The following is a 13,670-nucleotide window of genomic DNA, read 5'->3' on the forward strand; positions in this document are numbered from 1 at the left end:
CAGTGGTCTTTGGATAGGATCAGACAGTTTTTGTTCAATTGAGCTTTCATTTACATTGACACCTAACCAACATTGACACCTACACATGAAACACCAAGCCTATTCCCCCTTCCACCACAACCTCGCTTTTTGTGTGTGGAGCTTTTGTGTCTTCACAGCTGCAGCTTCCATCTCTTCTTTGGCCAGCACTAGTGTTGAGCGATACCGTCCGATACTTGAAAGTATCGGTATCGGATAGTATCGGCCGATACCCGAAAAGTATCGGATATCGCCGATACCGATACCCGATACCAATACAAGTCAATGGGACACCAAGTATCGGAAGGTATCCTGATGGTTCCCAGGGTCTGAAGGAGAGGCCCCTGCACCTCACCGCTGTTAACCGGCAGCCTTCTTTGCTTAAAATGAGCGCGTTTAGGGCCTTCCATGACGTCACGGCTTCTGATTGGTCGCGTGCCGCTCATGTGACCGCCACGCGACCAATCACAAGCCGTGACGTCATTCTCAGGACCTAAAATTCCTAGAATTAGGAATTTAGGACCTGAGAATGACGTCACGGCTTGTGATTGGTCGCGTGGCGGTCACGTGGCGGTCACATGAGCGGCACGCGACCAATCAGAAGCCGTGACGCCATGGAAGGTGCTGAATGCGCTCATTTTCAGCAAAGCAGGCTGGCGGTTACTACCAGGGCGCGTCAGAGGGTGAGTATATCCCTATTTTTTATTTTAATTCTTTATTTTTTACATGGATATGGATCCCAGGGCCTGAAGGAGAGTTTCCCCTCCTTCAGACCCTGGGAACCATACGCTGGGAACTTCCGATTCCGATTCCCGATACCACAAAAGTATCGGATCTCGGTATCAGAATTCCGATACCGCAAATATCGGCCGATACCCGATACTTGCAGTATCGGAATGCTCAACACTACACATAATCTCTTTCACAGTCCATAACTTGATTGCTTTTTTACATGCACTCAATGACAGAGTCACATTTTTTACGGTGATCTGTACTCAGAAATTCATCAAAGCATGCAGGGTTGTTTGCGTTCCTCCAGGGAATGTTGCTGCCATGTACAAGAAAAAATCTTTTCAGGGCCATTTCAAATCCCTTCTATATTTTGCAATAATACCACTCTTATCTGCAATTCTTTTAGGGTGAGCTATCGCAGTAGGGATAGCGTATTACAGTCACTTGCTGCTGCAAGCTGCAACCTAAAAACACCTATTCCCTAATAATACTGCTGATAGCTGCGTTTAGTGTAGAGAGAGGTGCTAGGTATCATCTGCTGGAAATGAATGTTCAGTCTAGTCACAAAATCTCTTTCACAGTCCATAACTTGATTGCTTTTTTACATCCTCTCAATGACAGATTCACGTTTTTTACGGTGAACTGTACTCAGATATTCATCAAAACAGGCACAATTCCATCCATTCCTCTAGAGTTTGTTGCTGCATGTACAAGAAAAAATATTTTATGCGCCAATTCAAATCCCTTCTATATTTTGCAATAATACCACTCTTATATGCAATTTGTCTAGGGTGAGTTGTTGCTATATTAGGTATAGCGTATTACAGGCACTTAGTCAGGGAATACAGCCTTATAAATTATAAGCCTTGTGTGACGCTAGTCACTTCTCATGGCCAAGCCATGAGTCAGAATGGTCATGGAGTCCAAGATCAGAAGCCAGTAGTGTACATCATAAACAGAGGGAAGAGACAAAGGCATGGTCAGGTAACACTTTGAGGTCAGCATACCAGGAGAATAATGGATCAGAGCAGAGGTGGTTAAACAGACGGATGGTCAGAACGAAGTCCAAGGTCAAGCAACAAAAGATCAAGTATACAGAACTCAAGACAACGGAAGCACAAATCTCAGTAGCTGAATGTATGTCTGGGTCTTTCTAAACTAACTGTCCCTAACCCTAACTTTAGAACCAGTCCCGAATCAATAAAGTTAGCAGCAGACTACTGTCAATTAAGGCCAATGTTGATAACACCTAGTTCTCGAAGGACAACATTGCGTTTATCAGTACTTTATCAGAGGAAGAAAAGCTACTTGGGAGTCTGGGTGACCTCCTCAGCTGTCACCCAGACTCAGTCCTTCTCCCGATGATAACTTGAGGACGAGTTGGGCAATTTTCATAAAAATGTCCAGAAAGACCACAGTATAGACAGAGTGCGAAATCTTGTCTTCGTCTTCTCTCTGCAATACGAAGACTGGCAACTCTAACCTCAAGTAAATGGACTTGCTTCAGGGAAGTACTGTATAACGAGCAGCTTGCTGTTCACCATTTCTTTCATGGATTCTCCCGGTTCATTCGTATGTCCTGAGTCATGGCCTCCATCAGAGAACAAGTGGAGTCAAAGAGGACCAGAGCATCCTTGAGGATTTCGGAAAGGCCTTTTTGGAACTGGCACCTGAGAGAAGCATCATTCCATAGAAATTCTGTGGACCACTGTAGGAACTCAGTACAGTAGTCCTCAGCTGTGTGACCTCCTTGTGCCAGGTTCATGATCAAGCCTCAGCAACCTAGATTCTGTCATATATCAAGCTTAAACTGTAAAAAAAGTTGTCAACAGAAAACTGTTCTGGGGCTTGTTGGGACAAAGAAAATGTCCAGGTCTGAGGATCCCCTTGCAGTAGTGACATGATTATTCCCACCCGCTGTAACTCTTCCCCTGACAACCGGGGGTGCAAAGTAAAAAAATAACCTACTGATCTCCCCGAACACCCTAAACTGGACTTTTTTGCCTGAAAATTTATCAGGGAGGGATATCACAGGGTAATGACATCACAGACACTGCCGGCAGTAGGGGGCTATGGGGGGGGTCTACAACAATTTATTTATCTGACCCTGCAACTGATATTGTGATGACCCCAGACTCTGGAAATCTTCAGCCAGGTCTTGAGTCATCTGTTTCAAATTCGCCACCTGGTCACAAAGCGTGTGAACAGGATCCATACCAGCGAAAAAGAAAAACATATTGGCCAGACGTAATGTAATGCCAGTCACTTCTCACGGCCAAGCCATGAGTCAGAATGGTCAAGGAGTCCCAGGTCAGAAGCCAGGAGGGTACATCATAAACTAAAGGAAGAGACAAAAGTGTGGTCAGGTAATGTTATGAGGTCAAAATACCAGGAGGATAATAGATCATAGCAGAAGGGGTTAAACAGACAGATGGTCAGAGCGAAGTCCAAGGTCAAGCAACAAAAGATCATGCATGTAGAACTCAAGGCACAGGAAGTACAAAACCTCACTAGCTGAATATATGTCTGGCAGAGGTCTGGGAGTAACAGCTCAGTTAAGTATCATGGCAATCACCAGGGATAATGAACACTTGGAGACAGCTGATGCCTCCCAGTCTCAGATTGGATAGTCGAGCTGTCAATCAACACACTGACAGCTCAGCAAGCCCCTGTACCAGACTGGATAGCCAAGCTGGCAATCAAAATACTGACAGCTTCAGCATGCCCCTGTACCAGATTGGATGGCCGAGCTGTCAGTAACTGTATCCCAAACACACTGAGGGGTGGAACTGTGACACCTTGCGCTGTTGCAACCTAAAAAAGACTCATTGACTGATTCATATTTTTTACAGTAATCTGCACTCAGAAATTCTTCAAAGTAGGCAAAATTAACTGATTTAATTTGTCCATTCACAGTTTTGCTGTAGTATCTGTATGTAAAAGGTAGTGGTAGGAGACCTTACACAACTCTTCCATCCTTTGAAGTGCACTCCATCCGTAGCTACTCCCCCTCCAACCTCCAGCTGGCTGTCATCTACCGACCCTCAGAACTACTTCATTTCCTTTCTGCTGACATCCCCTCTATCATCATGGGTGACTTCAACATCCCCATTGATGCTTCCACCCCAGCTGCCTCTAAACTTCTATCACTCACTGCCTCCTTTGACCTCACTCAATGGCACGCCACAAACAGAGTCGGCTGAGGTATGCAAAACCACATTTGGAGAAGCCAATTTCTTTTTGGAAGAAGGTCCTGTCGACTGATGAAACCAAGATTGAGTTGTTTGGTCATACAAAAAGGCATTATGCATGGCGGCAAAATAACACGGTATTCCAAGAAAAACACTTGCTACCCACAGTAAAATTTGGTGGAGGTTCCATCATGCTTTGGGGCTGTGTGGCCAATGCCGGCACCGGGAATCTTGTTAAAGTTGAGGGATGCATGGATTCCTCCGAGTATCAGCAGATTCTTGACAATAATGTTCATGAATCAGTGACAAAGTTGAAGTTACGCAGGGGATGGGTCTTTCAGCAAGACAATGATCCAAAACACCGCTCCAAATCTACTCAGGCATTCATGCAGAGGAACAATTACACTGTTGTGGAATGGCCATCCCAGTCCCCAGACCTGAATATCATTGAACATCTGTGAGATCATTTGATCATTTGAAGAGGGCTGTCCATGCTCGGCGACCATCAAACTTAACTGAACTGAAATTGTTTTGTAAAGAGGAATGGTCAAAAATACCTTCATCCAGGATCCAGGAACTCATTAATAGCTACCGGAAGCGACTAGAGGCTGTTATTTTTGCAAAAAGAGGATCTACTAAATATTAATGTCACTTTTCTGGTGAGGTGCCCATACTTATGCACCTGTCAAATTTTGTTTGAATGCAGATTGCACATTTTCTGTTAGTACAATAAACCTAATTTCAAGGCAGAAACATTACTGTGTCCAACAGTTATTAGATATATGAAACTGAAATAGCTGTTGCAAAAAAAACCAATTTTTATAAAACATTAAGCTTAAGATTAATAGGGGTGCCCAAACTTTTTCATATAACTGTATAATACTAATAATAATACTGGAGCTGCAATTACCACTTCTGAACTCTCTAGTGCTTTCTTTCCATCCATTTCTGGGTGCTTCTTAAAGTATGTTTGGGGTCATAGTCCTAGTGGAAGACCCATGACCTGGGATGCAAACCCAGCTTTCTGACACTGGGCACTACATTGCAACCCAAAATCCTTTGGGAATCTTCACATTTCATGATACCTTACACACAGTCAATGCACTCAGTGCCAGAGGCAACAAACCAACCCCAAAATATCTTTTAGCCTCCACTATATTTGACTGTAACTACAGTGTTCTTTTACATACAGGCCTCATTCAATTTATAGTAAACAGTAGAATGATGTGCTTTACCAAAAAGCTCTATCTCGGTCCACAAGACACCTACTGACCCTCTAACAATAGTGAGGGCTGACTACTGGCCCTTCAACAACAGTAAGGGCTCTCTGATGGCCCTCTATAAATAGTAAGGGCCGCCATATGGCCCTGAAAATTTTTTTTTGACTTTCAGAATCCCTCTATAAGTAAAACAGGATGTGTCTGATCATATCTCACATACCACATGGTCAGATAAGGTAGTAAAAGGTAAAAAATACATTTCCTGGTGAATGTGTTTTTCACCATTGAAAGCAATGTAAACGTGCAAAAACGCAGCAAAAACACTACATGTAAAAATTTCTGTCCTTATTCTAATGCCAATTCTTTTTGTGGATCTGCAGCGTTTCTGCACCCTTTAACTTCCACTCAGTCAGTCAAATCCGCAGCAAAACAGCAGGTGTAAAAAGGTTTGCGGATTTGCTGCTGATGTGCTGGCAAAAACGCTGCAGAAAAAGAAATGATGTCAAAAAGAGGAAGAGTGTGTGGGCGGAGAATATGTGTGTGGGCGGAGAAGGTGTGTGTCTGTCTGAGGGTGTCTGTGTTTGTGTGTGTGTGTGGGTGTCTGTGTGTGCAGCTGTGTGCGGGTGTCTGTGTGTGTCTGTGTGTGCAGGTGTCTGTGTGCGGATGTCTTTGTGTGCAGCTGTGTGCGGTAACACTACCGCCAGTACTGTCAGTCACAGCGCTGCGGGATCATGGTGGCAGATGTCAGCTGACTGTGACCCGCAGCAGTGACCTGTGGTAAAAAAAGCAAGTGTGGGCCGCTGAGACTACTGCTCCCATCCTGCTATGTCTGCTGTCACTGATAACAGTGACAGCAGGTGCCACTGATGGCAGTGTAGTATCATCTGAAGGCGCCTGTGCTCACAGTTAAAAAAAAAGTAAAATTACATACATATTCACATAAAGATAAAAACCCATTATACTCGCCTCACACCAAATCCCCGACACCCTCATCACCTAGAAATAATGTAAGATAATAAACCAACATATACCCCCTGTCTGCCGTAGTCTAGGTAATCCAAGTGTCCCACGGCAATTTCACATGTAGAACAGTCACATCAGCAGATGTGACTGCTCTACCCGGCCTCCAGCAATACACTGACAGGAGGTAATCACTCCCGCAGTGTATCAGCTGATCAGCTCCGATGCTGTCACTTACGGCACTACCGCTGAGTGAAAACTTTATCACACAGCGGTTCCGTAAGTGAGAGCACCGCAGCTGATGAACTCCGGTGATGTAATAATTATAGGGGATAACTCAGGAGACTCTGCGTGGAACAAGACAACTACAGGACCCAATTTTGTAAGTGGTAAAGTCTATATTATCACACGGTGATTCAAACAGGTGCAGAGAGAAACTCAAGTCCACAACACTTGGTGCAAATATCAAATGCAGCTCAGCAGTCTATAGGAAACTTCAGAGGAAAATGCAATCACGCAGAAAGTCTATGAAGCACAATTGTTCTTGAGGATACTTGACACGAATATGTCCTTGCTTAGTCCAAAACACAGATAGATATGCTTATAAGGCAGTTCAAACAATATCTTAGCTCAACCAGGGAGGTCTGGGTAATAGTCTCAGGTTCTTGCAAAGCAGCAACAGCTTACATGTCCAGCAAATGCAGATGGAAGTAAACACGAGCAGCAGATGAAGGAGAATTACTGGAACTGGTGTATGCAGCAGGAACTCAGAGTAGCAGGATAACCCCACAGGTTCACAGGAGCAGGTATATAGCCAGGGAGTCACCAGAGGTCAGGAGCTGGATGCAAGGCAGAATACTCTAGCACAGACTGAAGGCTGGGGTGGAGTTTTATAGCAGGAAGACAGTGCACATGAGACCAAAGACGCCATCTTGGAAAAGGGCAGTAATGCACAAAAAGGTAATAAAAAATGTTCAGAGGTCTGACAGATGAACTCTCACGGCAGCGCAGTGATACACTGCAGGAGGGATTACCATCTGTCAGTATATCGCCGGAGGCTGAGCAGAGCGGTCACATCTCCCGTTGTGACTGTTCTACACGTGAGATCGCCGTAGGACACTCGTTATTGTGGACTACGGCGGAGAAGGAGTATTATATGTTTGTTTACTATTTTACAAGGGCGTCAGGGATTAGGCATTCAGTAAGTATGTTAAATTAAGATTCAATAAAGGAGTCTTTGTGGTTATTTCAAATAAAGGACTTTATTCTGGTTGTGTCTTTATTTACCATGTAACTACAGGATTAGTAATGGATAGGTGTCTTACAGATGCTTCTCCATTACTAAGCTGTGGGCTTGATGTCACCTGACAATACAAATTTGGCATCAAGCCCACAAATATTGCCCCACTTGCCACAGCTACAGGGTAAGTGGGAAGAGCGAGGCTGTGTCAGAATTGGTGCATCTTAGAGATGCGTCTTTTCTGGGGTGGCTGAGAGCTGATGTTTTTAGCCTGGGGGGTGCCAATATTCATGGCCACTTCCCAGGCTATTAATATCAGCCCGCAGCTGTCTGCCTAGCCTTTGCTGGTTCGATTTTATGGGGGGACCCCGTGTCATTTTTTCTGGAGTTCCCCTGTAAACTATCCAGTAAAGGCTAAGCAAACAGCTGTGAGCTGATATTAATAGCCTAGGAACCTTTATGGCCATTGGCTCCTTCCCAGAATATTAACATCAGCCCTCAGCCATTGGCTTTTCTTCTGCTGGTTAGTAAAATTACGCGGGAGCCAACTAAATTTTTTTAAAACTTTTTTTTTTTAAATAAACAGATATTGCATTTCACGCAGATTTCTGAGGGTATGTTCCCACAGTCAGTAAACGCTGCGGGTTGGACCCTGCGTACATCCGCATCGTCCAACCCGCAGCGGCCAGATGTTACAGTTCAGTGGATGGGATTTCAACAACTCCAATGTCCATTATGCATGCACTGGCGCATGCATGTCTATTTATCTTGCGGAGACGCTCAGTCACCACAAGATAAATATCACCCGTCCAACATATAGAGCGCGGTGATTCCGCACGGTTCAATGAAGACCTGCGTTTAAAAGCCAGCAGCACTTTGGACACAGGGAACATGTGCTACATCCAAAGCCCTGCCAATTACTGACCATGGGGAAGTAGCCTAATAACTAGTGGAGTAACTACAAAGTTATGGGCCCCGATGCAAACTTTAAAATGGGCCCCCCCCCATGCCACAATATTTTATGCCCAAATTCACATTTTCCCTATTCATTTCGCACACTATAGTTTTGTTGCAATGTTTTATAGTGCAATATTTAATAAATATAGGCATAGATAACAAATACAGTATTTAAAGCAAAAAATATTCATATTATACAGAAACAAAGGTCACACACCCACCCTGGCACTGTCTGCCACCATGCTGCTCCAGGTCACCCCTCACTTGCTGGCTGCTTCTGGTCACATACAGTGGCACTGCCTGCCACCATGCTGCTCCGCCCCCCCCCCCACCTGCTGGCTTCTGCTGGTCACTCACCCAGGGCTACCACTAGGAATTTCCGGGACCCATACTGGCAACATTTTCAGGGCCTCTGAGACTCTGCCCAGGCTCCACCCCTCGAACTGTCCACAGCCTCACTGCTCTCTTTTGGAAAAACTCCACTTCTCACCAATCACATATTAACATTTCCCATCACACATATAGCCAGCAGCTTTTGTTTTGACCAAAAGGTTTTTTAAGCCACCACCATGACAAGGTAGACTCTTTTGGACAAGCTCTACTCTACTCTATCCTATTAATCATTTGTTAAAACAAAATACAATTTAGGTATATTTTTTTTTATTTTTCAATTTTTAAAATGACCAATAATATCACAAACAAGGGACAAATACCACCGCATCATGACCAAACACCATATTACCACCACATAGTGAGCAATAATACCACATACAAGTAACAAATACCACCACACCATGACCAGACCACATATTACCACCACATAGTGACTGAATACTACAATACTGATCATTAATAAATAAACACAATACTAATATCATCATAAGTGCCATTATACACAGGAGATCTGTACTTAGTATGCAGGGTCTGTGTACACGTAATACAGTGATTACCGGTGACATTATACACAGGAGCTCTGTATACAATGTATAGTGTACAAGTAATACAATGATCCAGGTAACATTATAAACAGGAGCTCTGTATACAGTATTAGTGTACAGGTAATACAGTGATCACTGGTGACATTGTACACATGACAGCCTTATATAGTGTATAGTGTATAGTGTCACCAGTGACGTCGCTAAGTGAAGACCTTCATCTTTTCTTTTCAGTTTTATACAGCCCAGACCGCCATCACGTCTTCCAGCCAGGGCTCATCTCTGCAGGAAATAATACAGCTAGAGCACTGCTTGCAGAACACATTACTTAATTTTTTCTCAACTTCTACACTATACCAGATGAAGAAAAAAAGGCGACATGGTGTCGCTCTGCACAGTTACAGTACTGCCTCCCGCATTTAAAACAGTATCCTCAAAAATAAAATACATACATCACTGCAGTAATAATATCCCTTAATTAGCCCTTATGGTAATAATATCCCCCATCTTGGCCCCCGTGTGTCTCATTCCTGGCTCCAGCCATATGTTCTCCCATCCTGGCCCCATATGTTATCCCATCCTGCCCTCTTGGGTATCTATTCTGCCCCATGTGATGTCCCATCCTGCCACATCTGTCCCGTGATCCTGCCCCATCTGTCCTGTGATCCTTCCCCATCTGTCCCGTGATCCTGCCCCATCTGTCCCGTGATCCTTCCCCATCTGTCCGGTGATCCTGCCCCGTCTGTCTTGTGATCCTGCCACATCTGCCTCATGATCCTGCCCCATCTGTCTCCATTGTATCCATCCTGCCCATGATCCTGCACCATATGTCTTGATCCTGTCCCATGTCTCCATCCTGCCCCATAATCCTGCCCCATCTGTCTCCATCGTGCCCCATGATCCTGCCCCATGTCTCCATCCTGCTGCATCTGTCTCCATCCTGCCCCATGATCCTGCCCCATCTGTCTCCATCCTGCCGCCTGTGTCTCTATCCTGCCCCCTGTGTCTCCATTCTGCCCCCTGTGTCTCTATCCTGCCATCGAAACATATTGCGGCTTGTCGCTTTCAATAAAAATAAAAAAACCTTTCTCCTTAGGTGCAGCTGGGGAGGGTACAGCTGTGTAGGGGGAGAAAATGGCTAGAAGGTTGGAGGAGTGTTGAAACTATGGATGGGGGGAGGGTAATCATTTTATAGGAGGGGAAGATAGTGCAGATAGAGACCTGGGCACAAATAAAGAAATTGGGGGTGGCGGTGGCATGGGGGGTGGGGTTAGAACAGTTAATAATTTAAGGACGAATAGAGGTACAGAGAGATACATAAAGTGCATGTATACTAATGCCAGAAGCCTCGCCAACAAAATGGAGGAATTAGCATTAATTTTGTTGGAACATAATTATGACATGGTGGGGATACCTGAGACATGGCTGGACGAGAGCCATGACTGGGCTGTTAATTTACAGGGCTATAGCCTTTTCAGAAATGACCATATAAATAATCGAGGGGGGTGTGTGTTTATATATAAAATCATCCTTAAAACTAATCCTGCGTGATAATATAGGTAAATCTAATGAAAATGTAGAGTCCATGTGGGTGGAGATAAGAAGAGGGGGAAAAAGAATAAATGACTGATAGGGGTTTGTTATAAGTCTAACAAAAATAATGGAAGCAACGGAGAATATCCTCGTAAAGCAAATAGATGAAGCTGCGACTCAAGGAGAAGTCATTATTATGGGGGACTTCAACTACCCTGAAATAGATTGGGGAACAGAACCCTGCAGTTCCAGCAAAGGTAATTGGTTTTTTACAACTATGAGAGACAATTAACTTTCACAATTGGTTCAGGACCCAACAAGAAGGGGGGCACTGCTAGACCTAATATTAACCAACAGGCCAGACCGCATATCAAATATAAGGGTTGGGGGTCACTTGGGGAATAGTGATCACAAAATAATACGTTTTCATGTATCCTTTAATAAGATGGGTAGTAGGGGGGTTACAAGGACACTAAACTTCAGGGGGGCAAATTTCCAATGGTTGAGAGATTATCTTAGTGCAATAAGCTGGGACAATATCCTGAGGCATAAAAGTACAGAAAGAAAATGGGAGACGTTTATTAGCATCCTGGATAGGACCTGTGCACAATAATAAATCCTATGGGAATAAACATACTAGAAATAGGAGGAAACCAATATGGCTAAATAGAGCTGTAAGGGGCGCAATAAGGGACAAAAAGAAAGCATTTAGAGAATTAAAGCAAGTAGGTAGTGATGAGGCATTAAATAAATACAGAAAATTAAATAAATTCTGTAAAAAGCAAATCAAGGCAGCAAAGATTGAGACAGAGAGAGACTCATTGCCAGAGAGAGTAAAAATTATCCCAAAATATTATTTAACTACATAAATAGTAAGAAACTAAAAAATGATAGTGTTGGCCCCCTTAAAAATAGTCTGGGTGAAATGGTGGATGAGGATGAGGAAAAAGCCAATATGCTAAATGACTTTTTTTCATCAGTATTTACACAAGAAAATCCCATGGCAGACAAAATGATCAGTCATAAAAAATTCCCCATTAAATATCACCTGCTTAACTCAGCAGGAAGTATGGCGGCGTCTAAAAATCACTAAAATTGACAAATCTCTGGGCCCGGATAGGATACACCCCCGAGTACTGCAGGAATTAAGTACAGTCATTGATAGACCATTATTTTTAATCTTTAAAGAGTCCATAAATAACAGGGTCTGTACCACAGGACTGGCGTATAGCAAATGTGGTGCCAATATTCAAAAAGGGGACAAAAACTGAACTCGGAAATTATAGGCCAGTAAGCTTAACCTCTACTGTGGGTAAAATCCTGGAGGGCATTCTAAGGGATGCTATGCTGGAGTATCTGAAGAGGAATAACCTCATGACCCAGTTTCAGCACGGGTTTACTAGGGACCGTTCATGTCAGACTAATTTGATCAGCTTCTATGAAGAGGTAAGTTCCGGACTGGACCAAGGGAACCCAGTAGATTTAGTGTATATGGACTTTTCAAAAGCTTTTGATACGGTGCCACACAAAAGGTTGATACATAAAATGAGAATAATGGGGATAGGGGAAAATATGTGTAAGTGGGTTGAGAGCTGGTTCAGGGATAGGGAACAAAGGGTGGTTATTAATGGAGCACACTCGGACTGGGTCGCGGTTAGCAGTGGGGTACCACAGGGGCCAGTATTGGGCCCTCTTCTTTTTAACATATTAATGACCTTGTAGGGGGCATTCAGAGTAGAATTTCAATATTTGCAGATGACATTAAACTCTGCAGGGTAATCAATACAGGGGAGGACAATTTTATATTACAGGATGATTTATGTAAGCTAGAAGCTTGGGCTGATAAATGGCAAATGAGCTTTAACCCCTTACTGACCTCGGGCGGGATAGTACGTCCGAGGTCAGCTCCCCTGCTTTGATGCAGGGCTCCGGCGGTGAGCCCGCATCAAAGCCGGGACATGTCAGCTGTTTTGAACAGCTGACATGTGCCCGCAATAGTGGCAGGTGAAATCGCGATTCACCCGCCGCTATTAACTAGTTAAATGCCGCTGTCAAACGCAGACAGCGGCATTTAACTACCGCATCCGGAAATGATGTCATCTCCGACCCCCGTCACATGATCGGAGGTCGGCGATGCTTCAGAATGGTAACCATAGAGGTCCTTGAGACCTATATGGTTACTGATCTCCGGCAGCTGTGAGCGCCACCCTGTGGTCGGCGCTCACAGCACACCTGATTTTCTGCTACATAGCAGCGATCTGATGATCACTGTTATGTAGCAGAGCCGATCGTGCTGTGCCTGCTTCTAGCCTCCCATGGAGGCTATTGAAGCATGGCAAAAGTTAAAAAAAAAGTTAAAAAAATGTGAAAAAAATAAAAAAAATATAAAAGTTTAAATCACCCCCCTTTCGCCCTAATCAAAATAAATCAATAAAAAAAAAAATCAAACCTACACATATTTGGTATCGCCGCGTTCAGAATCGCCCAATCTATCAATAAAAAAAAGCTTTAACCTGATCGCTAAATGGCATAACGAGAAAAAAATTCGAAACGCCAGAATTACGTTTTTTTTGGTCGCCGCGACATTAAAATGCAATAACGGGCGATCAAAAGAAGTTATGTGCACCAAAATGGTATCATTAAAAACGCCAGCTCGGCACGCAAAAAATAAGCCCTCACCTGACCCCAGATCACGAAAAATGGAGACGCTACGAGTATCGGAAAATGGCGCTTTTTTTTTTTTTGCAAAGTTTGGAATTTTTTTTCACCACTTAGGTGAAAAAGAACCTAGTCATCTTAGGTGTTTATGAACTCGTACTGACCTGGAGAATCATAATGGCAGGTCAGTTTTAGCATTTAGTGAACCTAGCAAAAAAGCCAAACA

The sequence above is a fragment of the Ranitomeya variabilis genome, chromosome 3, assembly GCF_051348905.1.
Source record: "Ranitomeya variabilis isolate aRanVar5 chromosome 3, aRanVar5.hap1, whole genome shotgun sequence".
In the NCBI taxonomy this organism is placed as follows: Eukaryota; Metazoa; Chordata; class Amphibia; order Anura; family Dendrobatidae; genus Ranitomeya; species Ranitomeya variabilis.